The sequence below is a fragment of the Furipterus horrens genome, unplaced genomic scaffold (assembly GCF_987537825.1).
Source record: "Furipterus horrens unplaced genomic scaffold, mFurHor1.1.pri manual_scaffold_3, whole genome shotgun sequence".
In the NCBI taxonomy this organism is placed as follows: domain Eukaryota; kingdom Metazoa; phylum Chordata; class Mammalia; order Chiroptera; family Furipteridae; genus Furipterus; species Furipterus horrens.
Genome location: NW_028327173.1, coordinates 25,038,511 through 25,048,482, shown reverse-complemented (window position 1 = coordinate 25,048,482; position 9,972 = coordinate 25,038,511). Strand labels below are relative to the sequence as shown.

Below are 9,972 nucleotides of genomic sequence, written 5' to 3'. Positions count from 1 at the left end.
TGGACTCACTCAGTCCTTTATCTCCTAACACATCCCTACCACTTTCTCTCAACTTCAGTAGCAACTAAGGTTTAATGAGCCCCTATGAGGTTACAAGTATTGTTGGTACTTCTGACCTACCATCTTTCCCCACTTCCTCAAATGAGCATCACCCCAGCATAAGCCCTGCCCTTGTGAGTCAGCCATTTACGCACGTGTTGGGGAAGTATGGGGAGGGTGAGCCAGGGCCTCTGCTAAGGACAGAGTTGTTGGCACCGAGGTTTTCTTTTTTCCTTTGCCTAAAGCAGCAGGGTGCTTTGGCATGGGCCTGCAGCCCTGCCCTTTCCCCAGGCCTCAGCACCCTGGCACACCGTGGGGCTGGGACAAGCAGTGACTTCACCTGCTTGTTAGTTCAGAACAAGAGGCTTTGGTGATCCTGTCTTCTACAAGATCCCTACTGATACTCTTGTGTCCTCCAAGCCCAGATAGCCAAGATTTGGGTGGAGCTGAGCCCCTGCCCCAGGAGCTAACCCAAGTGGAAAGAACTAGGGGAGCTGTGGAGGCCCCGATCTGCCCACTGGCACCACCATCTGAAGGCCAGGGCCTGCTCCAGAACAGAATCTCCCCAGAGGCCCCCATTGCCCCTCGGCACTGGGGTTCTCTGTAACGCATGCACTGATACTGCCTCGGAGCCAGCCCTCTCCCTCACACTGCCCTGTGACCCTGGTCGTCTCCTTGGGAGCAGGGTTTCATCACCCCTGCGCCTGTGGCACTTCACTCTGGGTTGGCATCTTCCTTCCTCGTTCTACCCATCCCTTGGGCACCTCACATGTTCTGTGCTTTGGCTCCTTCAGTTGCGTAAAATCCCGGTAGGACCACATCTTCCGGGCCTGAGCTTCTGAAGCAGACTGAGTGGGTAATTAAAGCGAACGGAGCCGCCTAGAAACGTGGATTCCCGAAAACCAACCCGAAGTGCGAGGAGACATTGCTATTTGAGAAAAGAGTTAAGCCCTGGAAATGAGAGACACGGGGAGGAGACAGCCCTCCAGCTATCTTGTTGGAGCACAGCAGCACCGGGGCTGCCAAGGAATGGAATGCAGCCGTCACAGTCCTCTGCAGGAGTGGGGACCCAGGCCTCCGCGGGAAGACAGCATCCCCAGACCCTGGTTTTCTTCTTGACAGTGTGGAGGGGAGATGGGACCAGGTTCTGAGGAGTCCTGCCGTCACCCTGGCCCAGGTAACTGCGGTCGTCTGTGAACTATGCACCAGAGTGGTCTTGGAGGAAACCTGGGCCTTCCCTGTCACAGCAAAGACTTCTTTCCTTCGTTACAGTCATCCCAATATTCTTTTTACTGCCTTCCATGTGCCAGACACACTTTGGTTTGCAAACCTTGAGAAGCAGTGGAGGTGAGATGGTGAGAGCAGAACCAGAGGTGAGGAGGCTTGCTAACAACCTCTGGGCAGGCAGGAAGAGCCATGTGGCCAGCTCACCCAGCTCTGAGGGCGCAGGGCTACTGGGGCGGTTCAAGCACACGTGGCATCAGAAGTGCTTTTCCCCAGAGGTGACTCCTCCACGCCGGGACTTCAGGGAGTCTGCAGTGGGAAGGTCAGGATTCCAGCTGGGCCCACTGACCAGGCTGGGGAAGGAGTGGAGTGCTTTTCTTGGTTTTGATCAGTAATTCTTCATCTTTTTAGGATCATAGATTCCTTTGAAAATGCAAAGATACCTGGACTTTCTCCCTAGGAAAATACACATGCATAGATTTTTCTGCGCACAATTGTAGGGGTTCATGAATCTTCAGAAGTCCATCCTCGGTTCCTGAGTCTTATTGTTATAAGAATCTCTCCAGTAGATATGGAGTCTGGCCCTCTGCCAGGGTGTTTCCCCTGGCTCACTCTTCAAGGAGGAGTTACCCCATCCTAGAAGCTGCAGGACTCTGTCTGTGCCTCCCAGCCCAGGCAGGAAGCATGTGGACGTTGTTCCTGGGACTGACCCCAGACTGGTGCTGCTGAACCCAGAGACTGATCCTGGCGTGAACCTCCCTGGAGCAAGAGTCTCCTCACTCACCACCTCTGAGAGGAAAGGGAATAAATCTGTGTCCAGCCTCAACTGGTCCTCCCTTCCTCCACTTTTCTCCTGTTCCCCACATGGGGTCAGCTTGTGCTGGAAGGTTCTACAAAGGGAACACCCTAAAGGTAACCAATGTGTTGGGGAAGTGAAGGACAAAGTTCTGAGATTTTCCTCCTCCCTCTGCATTTTTAAAAAAGATTTTATTTATTTATTTTTAGAGAGAGGTGAAGGAAGGGAAAACGAATGAAGGAAACATCAATGTGTGGTTACCTCTCACAGGCCTCCAACTGGGGACCTGGACCGCAACCTAGGCATGTACCCCAACAGGGAATTGAACCAGCATCCCTTTGTTTCACAGGCTGGTACTCAATCCACTGAGCCACACCAGCCAGGGCTCTGCTTTTTTTTTTTGTCTGCGGCCCCTGTGTATTCCCAGTGGCAGCAACATCAGAGGGAATTCCCAGAGCTGGCCAATGATGGGAGGGGAGGAGGGGCAGCCACCAGCTTCCGGGGGCTGCTCTGAAGTCTCCTGGATTCATGCACACAGGCTTGCTGCCCTCTGCACCTGCAGGCATGCAGGTAGGTCTACAGCTGAGAGGGGGTGGGGCACAGGGAATATTGGGAATATTCTCTGGAGCCATGGAGTGGGGCACAAACTTAAGTAGATTGGCAAGGAGCCAAAACGAATACAGACTGGAAGGTAACCATCCAGGCCTTGCTGGCTTTCTGATTCTGTTGAGTGTCTGTCTGGCCCCCTCACACTCCTGGGCTGTCCTTGCAGCCTCATCTACCCACACTAGGGAGGAGGAATAGGGGACTTGTGTGGGAGGCTTGGGCTCTGCCTTTCACAAGGGCACAGAGACCTGGGTAGAACCTTTGGGCCCATCTCTTAACCTATTCACTCTTGGGGATGGAAGTCCCTTTGAATAGGTACTGACTGGATGAGAACAGCTTCTTGAGTATAGTCTTGGGAGGAAAGGAACAGTGGGAGGGCTGAGGATCTTGGTGGTAAGAAGGGGTGAGGGTGGAGAAAGAAGTGGCCCTTATTGCCAGTGTCCCTGTCCTGCCTCACCTCAGCCCCCTGAATACTGAGCACCACCCCATTCATGCATGAAAGACTACTGCCAGAAGGGCCCCAGCCCAGAGCGGGTCCTAGCTTCAGCTGTCATCTGAGAGACAGATCCAAGTGCTGATGGAGGACTACAGCCACGAGGACTAGGAAACATGCCCTGTTGGCCCTGGGAATGTTGGGGGCTGGATTGTGCTCAGCCTTCCAGAGTTGAGTGGGATGATGGTAGTAATGTTCCACTCTCCCATCTCCACCAGCTCTCTGCTTTGCATGGAAAAACCGGAATTCGAGCTTTGTAGACCCTTAGAGGTCTGGCACTTCAGGGATGGGGGAGGCAGAGCCGAGATCCAGACATCCAGGTTTCTGAGAACTATCTCCTGGCCTTGGCTCAACTCTGATTTGGGAATAGGGTGGGGTCTGAACATTGAAGAACCTGGTCAAGGTGAGCCCTTACTTCTGACCCTCTCTGTGACCCAGATTTCCCTGCCCTGGGTTTTGAGGTAACCTGTCACCCCCACCCCACATCCCAGTCCCGGGAATGGTGGAGTCAAATGAGGCCAGATCAGTGGCCATGGCACCGGATGTCTATTTCCTGTCACTGCACCTGCTCCAGGTCCGTCTCCCTGGGATGTTGCTGTTGCCATGCCAACAACATTCACTCTCAGAGGGGCTGTTACTAGGCTGCAGGTCCTGTTGGGCCTCTGACAATGTCACTGACAGTATGACTTTCAAGAAACAAAAGCTTAACCCCTGAGACCCCTCTTTACCTGCAGGTTGCCCGCCCCCCGCGCCCCGCTCCCCGGCCTCGGTTGCTTCGTCTGCGTAGTGCAACAATGGGACTCTGTTCGCAGCTTTCACCTGGCTCCTGCAGCACCTCAGAGGAAGATGTCTGGCCAAAAGGTGCCACTGGGCTGCTCTGCTCAGAGGCAGTGGTCCTGGGCCCAGGGATTCCAGCCTTTCCTGGACTCTGTGACCCACCCTAACCCTGAGACTGCCCCTTCTTTGCCTGACCTCATGACCTCTTCCACTTAACCACTGCATGACCTTTCCTTGGCTTGTGACCCTTGAGCTGGCCACTCCCTGCAGTAGTCCCCTCTCTCCTTTTTCTCTTACCAGTCCTCCTGCTGGTCTTACCAATAGCCCAGAACCTGGTCAGAAGCCAGCTGACTGACCCCTGCTCCTGTGCAGGTAAGCAGCCTATGAAGGAGGAGAGAGCCTCCCAGGTGCTCCACCCATGGGAATGAGGCCACAGTGTTTGAGCTTTTCCACAGATATGCCACAGCTTCCACTGCTTCGGAGAGATGTCCTACAAGGAGGCAAAGTTCTCCCACCAGATGGCGGAGTGTGAACCCAGGCAGCACCACTGTGAGGTGCTGGGTGGTGGGGGTGGGCGGGGCTGCTGTGGAGCCCCAGGCAGGAGGCTACCATGAGGGGTTGGGATTGAGGCCACAGGAAGTGGGGGGCTGCTGTTCAAGTACATACAGGAAGAAGCTGAGAGAGAGGCACTGAAGCAGGAGGGAGCAGTCAGTGTTTGAGATGCCAAGAGAGGTTGAGATCAGCCCAGGACTGGCTGTGTCCTCCCATCCTCATCCTCCCGGACTGTTTGGCATTCTCTTTATCCAGCTGATTTAACTCAACACTTCCCGCTACATGGCCCAGTGCAGCCACAGTTGTGAGAAGGGACGTGAAAGTGGCCTCAGCCCTTGCCTGCTGGCCAACAACTCGACCCCCAGCCCGGGCCCCTGCTCCTCGCAGTGCTGCGGGGGTGGCCCACACTGCCTGGTGCTCAGTGAGTTGGCCTTGGAAGACACAGTCCCAACAGCTGCAGCTTCGAGCCCCTTCTCCACTGCCCTCCAGCTCTGAGCCCCTACTCTGACTCCTGCTCCCAAGGACCCCCTAAGCTCTTAGCCCCACCCCACCTCTCCCCAGCCCTGAGCCTTTCCCAGCCACTAACCTCCCAACTCAACCTCATGCCTTGACAGTTCCTCAAATTTGTGCTCAGTTTTCACCAACTCCCCAGCCTCTATCAACTCCTTAACCACCGAACCTTGTCAGGCGGAATCTTAACTTTGAGGTCTACCCTCTTCAACTCCTCAAGTCTGAGCTTTCTACCATCAGTGCTCCCAGATCCCAATCCCCCCACCTTTCCCCAGCCCAGCTTAGCCAGTGCCCCCATTTCCCCAAGCTCCAAGGCAGCCAGACAATCTCCTGTGCTTGTCTGGGGTGGAAGCAAGGGGGGAAGTTTCAGGTTGTGACTGTCCCAACACAAGATGTGTGGGTTGAAGGCTGGGACTTTGCAGAATTGTTCCCAGCAGAGTTGGCACAGCACTTCCCCAGGCAATTCTGCTCTACTTCCAGGTCTAGGCCACCTGATAGTCCCAGAGGACAAGCTGGTTCCTACTCCACCAGCCCCCAAGAGAAATGTGAGTGTCTCATTCACACCTACCTGCTCTGGATGGACAGCGTGTGGCAGCTGGGGCCAGTGGGACAGGCATCATGGGGAGCCGTTGCCTCTGTCTGTCACTCACTCTCTGTCCAGTTTGAAGAATGCTCCCTACCACTCACCTCCTCACCACTTTCTCTTCCAGGAGAAAGTCTGTGCCACCTTCTCCTGCCAAGGCAGTGAATGCTTCAAAGGGCAGAAAGCTGTGACCATATGTCCTAAGGGCCTGGATTTCTGTGAGGTGGGCCCCTGGAGTGCTCCAGGGATTGGGGTGCTGTTCTGCTTCATAAGGGCAGGCCTTTCTCCTGCCTGGACTGAGCCGGTCAGCAGCCGAATCTGGCTAGAGTGGGACCTGCTGGGCACTAGGCTGCCTGGGGTCTAGCATGCTTGACCCTCTCAACTCTGCATTATGCCTAATGCAGGGAGCAGCTGGAGTTTTCCAAGTCTCCTTGACATGCCCCATTGTTTCTGATCACCCTGCATATTCTCTGGGGACTGGCTGGCTGACCTCATGAGGAGGGAGCTAGGGGCCCAGAGAGGTTCAGCTCAGCCATGGCCCACTTAACACTTTCTGCTTCCGTGAGTAGGAGAGAAGGGCAAGGGGAGGATGATTGGTCCCATCTCTTCTTGCAGCTGAAACGGTCCATCTCAGGCTACACTGCAGGTTGCAGCCAGACCTGTGTGTCAAGGATCTACAGGTGTTATGGGGCCATGGCTCAGTCCTGTGCCCAAGAGTGCTGCCAAGCATTGGCCTCAGGCAGCTGCCTCCAGCTGGATGGGAACCTCCACTTCAACAGGGCAGCCTCAGGGGCCACCAGGAGTCCCCTGCTCTGATCCTTGGCTGGAGCCATGCTGCTGCTCCTCCACTCTGACCTGCTCCCATTCCCATTCCCTTAGCTGGGCCCAGCTGAGTCAGGGAGCAGCAACCAGGAAGGCCCTGCAGGCCTGGCAAATCCCCAGGCCAGCCACCAGCCCTGGTTCCTGTAGCTGTGTCTTTAGTGAAAGGGAGTTATCAAGTCCACAGCTACGGACTCGAAGCTCCTCACCCCTGCCTCCCAGTACCTAGGCCTGACCTCAGTACCCTCAAGACAGCAGGGCCCTAGCTCCAATCCCAAGGAGAGGTGGGATTTTTGTGGAAAAACAGAATAGGAAAAAAAAAAATTCTTTTCCCTCCTGACTCCCATCAAATGGGAAGACTCCTAAGTTCTGCAGAGACAGGTTATACAAAGTGCCCAGCCCCATCCACTTTCCCCAGACCCCCCTCCCCAGCCTTTGACATTAAGAGTGGGGCTGGAATTGGGGTTTCCCTGCCTTCCTGCAGTGATGTCCATCCCCTTTATATCTAAGGGTATGAATCAATCCCCTTTTCCCTTTTCCCTCATCCCCCACACGACTTTGCAACCAAATTCAAATAAACTTGAGCTCTATTTGTGCTGTGGATATTTCCAGGAAGTGGAGAAAGTTGGGAAGAAGGTGATCTGTTCCTGGAAGAGGTTTACATATACAAAGTTGGACTTGTCATTGGGGTGGCTACTCCCAGCTTAGGGAAAGAAGAGGAGGCACTGGTTAGACGTCCCAGTGGTCACTCCATCGCCAGCACTGACCCTTCAGTCTGGGTCAAAGCTTGAGAGCAGTATAGTCATTAAGAGCATTCATTAATTAATTCACCAATTCAACAACACCTTCTGAAAGCTGGGTGGTGAGAAAAAGACATAGCCCTGTCTTCAGCGAGGCTCTAGCTAAGTGAGGGAGCCAACAGGCTGAGAGACCATCCTGGCCTCCCTTATCTGAGCTGGCCCTTTTTGTCCATCTGGAGCACCCTCCTCATTTTTGATGGGGAAATCAAGGCCCAAAAGGAGAAGGGCCTTGCCTGAGGGAACGTGACCAGGTGGATCAGGAACAACAAAGGACACCATTTGCGGAGGAGGAAGAGGTGGAGGAGGAGGAGGAGGAGAGAGAGAGGCCTGGGTCTCAGCACAGTCCTGCACAGGAACAACGTCGCAACCTTTACAAAGTGCGTTCACATCCATTATCGTCAAACAGCTCCATGAGGCAGGCAGGACGGTGCTGTTTGTCATACACACACTATACACACACACGTGAGACAGCGTCAGTGGCACAGAAATTGGAGCCAGACTTTTAGGTGAGAACCAATTTTGCCCCTGGCTAGCTGCAGGGCCTTGGCAGAATTGCATGGCTCCTCTGAGCCTCAGTTTTTTCAGCTGGGGTAATGGTTCTTCACAGTGTTGTTCCTCTTTAAGCTTGGGTAGGGTAGTTATTTGGGGAGGAAGAGTTCCAATAGAGGCCAGAGTTGGCCTGCCCAATGCAAGGAGTTGAGAACAGAATTGAGGAGGAAATAAAAATGCATTATTTTTTCTCTTGACCTTCTTCCTTCTGAGCCCTGGGTGGGGAAATCTGGCCCAATGACTTAGAGGGTCAGGGGAGGAGGTCAGGGCATTTATTAGGAAAACTTTTCAGGAATAGGGAGCCCAGCACACCCCAGGACCTAAGGGGTTAATGGAGGTGGGGAGAGCCCCCCTTGATTGATGCAGGCATGCTGGGACTCGCAGGCTGGGTGACCATCGTGTGCGCTAAGGCTGCTGGGAAACGTAGTCACTGGCAGGCCCGGGCCGTGGTGTCCCGCACACCCAGCGGTGACAGCTCAGGAGGTAGGCGACAGTGACAGTGGGCTGGGAGCAGGGAATCAGGGCAGAGGTGGGCAGGAGGTTGTGGGCAAGCTGCGGGCTGGGATTTCTGTCCTGTGCTGCCAGAACCGGACACCTCCCTGGCCTGCGGCTGATGCAATGGGGCCTAATGGGCGGGGATGAGACCAAGGAGCAATGGGACACTTTTCCTTTCTCCAAGGAAAGTGAAACAGGACTGGGGTCCTTGTCCAGGATAAGACCCTCCCTTCCTGAGGGTGCTTCCCCTGACCCCAGGCAGACACAGTACTGATGTCTCCCAAAGAGGAGCCCACAGGACTCACACTGCTCCCTAAAAGGGAGGCAGAGCCTCATCCTAGGAGCAATGGGACTGTGTCCCCCTCTCCATTAATGGGAGCAGGCACCCGACTTCCCGCAAGTAGACTGAACCCCTCTCAGGAACAACTGGACACGCTTCAGACAAAAGGCAGGACAAACCGAACATCTCACCAGGGGCAAAGAGACAACCCCTCTTCTTATAAACTTGACAAAGCCCATCCTAGGGAGGAGGACGGTCATTCTTACTGCACAAGGGCTCCTCCTCCCTGCCCCTCAGCCCTCTGCAGCAGCTCCATCACCTCCTGGCTAACTTGTTGACTAAAGGGGGCTCCCATCTACAGCCCCCAGCGTGTGTCTGCTCAGCAGGGGTCAGCATGGACCAGTCTGTGGCCATCCAGGAGACTCTGGCTGAGGGGGAATATTGCATCATCATATCCTTCCCAGCTCTGAGCTCCCAGCCCCAGGGCCTGCCTGGCCTTGGGAAGTGGAATAGAAGATGTCTATGTGTCTATCTGCTCTCCTCCCTCTCTCTGAGCCATCAGGGGAGAAGGAGAACAGTACTTACTAAGTACTTACTCAGTAATTAACTCCCCTCTGAACCCCCCGTGAAGCTGGGGTTTATTATTCCCATTTTAGAGATGGGGAAGACTCAGAGAGGTGAAGCAACTTGCCTAAGGTCACACAGTGAATCTGTGTGGGCAAGGGAAAAGCAGGGAAGATGGGGTGGGTTGGGCTGTGAGAGCCCTGGCCTCTGGTTTCGTTTTCTTTGGTTTCCCTTGACCCTGAGCAACAGGCAGCGCAAGGTGTGCTGTGTGAGGGAGACAGCATGCAGAGCCGTCTCCTGGGGCTTGTGCGCTACCGCCTGGAACGTGGAGGCCAAGAACATGCGTAAGTGAGGCGTTCGGTCCTTGCCTGACTGGGCCGTGGGGTTATTCTTCATGTTACCCTCCGGCTGGACTTCAGCCATCCCTCTGGGGCAGAGTCTGCGTCTTCTAGAATAATTATAATAAGGATCGTTAATAATTTTGGAATACTATTCTCTAAGACCTTCATATGTATTAGCTCATATAATCCTCAACATTTGATGAGGAAGCTTCTGGAGAAGAGGCAGTTTAACATGTGGGCCCGGATCTTGAGTCTCATGGACTGACTGCCTGAGCTCAAGTCAAGGCTTTGTTACTTCCAAGCCACACAGTCTTGAGCAAGGTGTTTTACTCCTCTGTACCTGGTTGTCCAGATTAAAGTGAGTTGTTACATGTAAAGTGTGTAAAATATTCTGCACCACATAGACAATGCTCAGTAACAGCCACACAATACCCAGAGAGAATACTAATACTTGTCAAAGGTCTCATTGCCAACAAGTGAACCTCAGAGTCTCGGAGCAGGGAGGAAGGGGCCTTAACATTTTCTAATCTACCACCCTCACTTT

At 54.1% G+C, this 9,972-nt stretch overlaps 1 pseudogene across 1 annotated transcript; it reads left to right on the top strand.

The window, feature by feature from the left end:
• The first annotated feature begins 2,526 nt into the window (after nt 1-2,526).
• LOC150014634 (uncharacterized) lies at nt 2,527-6,691 on the top strand (annotated as a pseudogene). The gene is made up of 7 exons (XR_016509595.1): nt 2,527-2,629; nt 4,236-4,307; nt 4,391-4,489; nt 4,743-4,920; nt 5,475-5,542; nt 5,708-5,803; nt 6,196-6,691. The product of XR_016509595.1 is annotated as an uncharacterized LOC150014634 (transcript).
• Nucleotides 6,692-9,972: the final 3,281 nt, after the last annotated feature.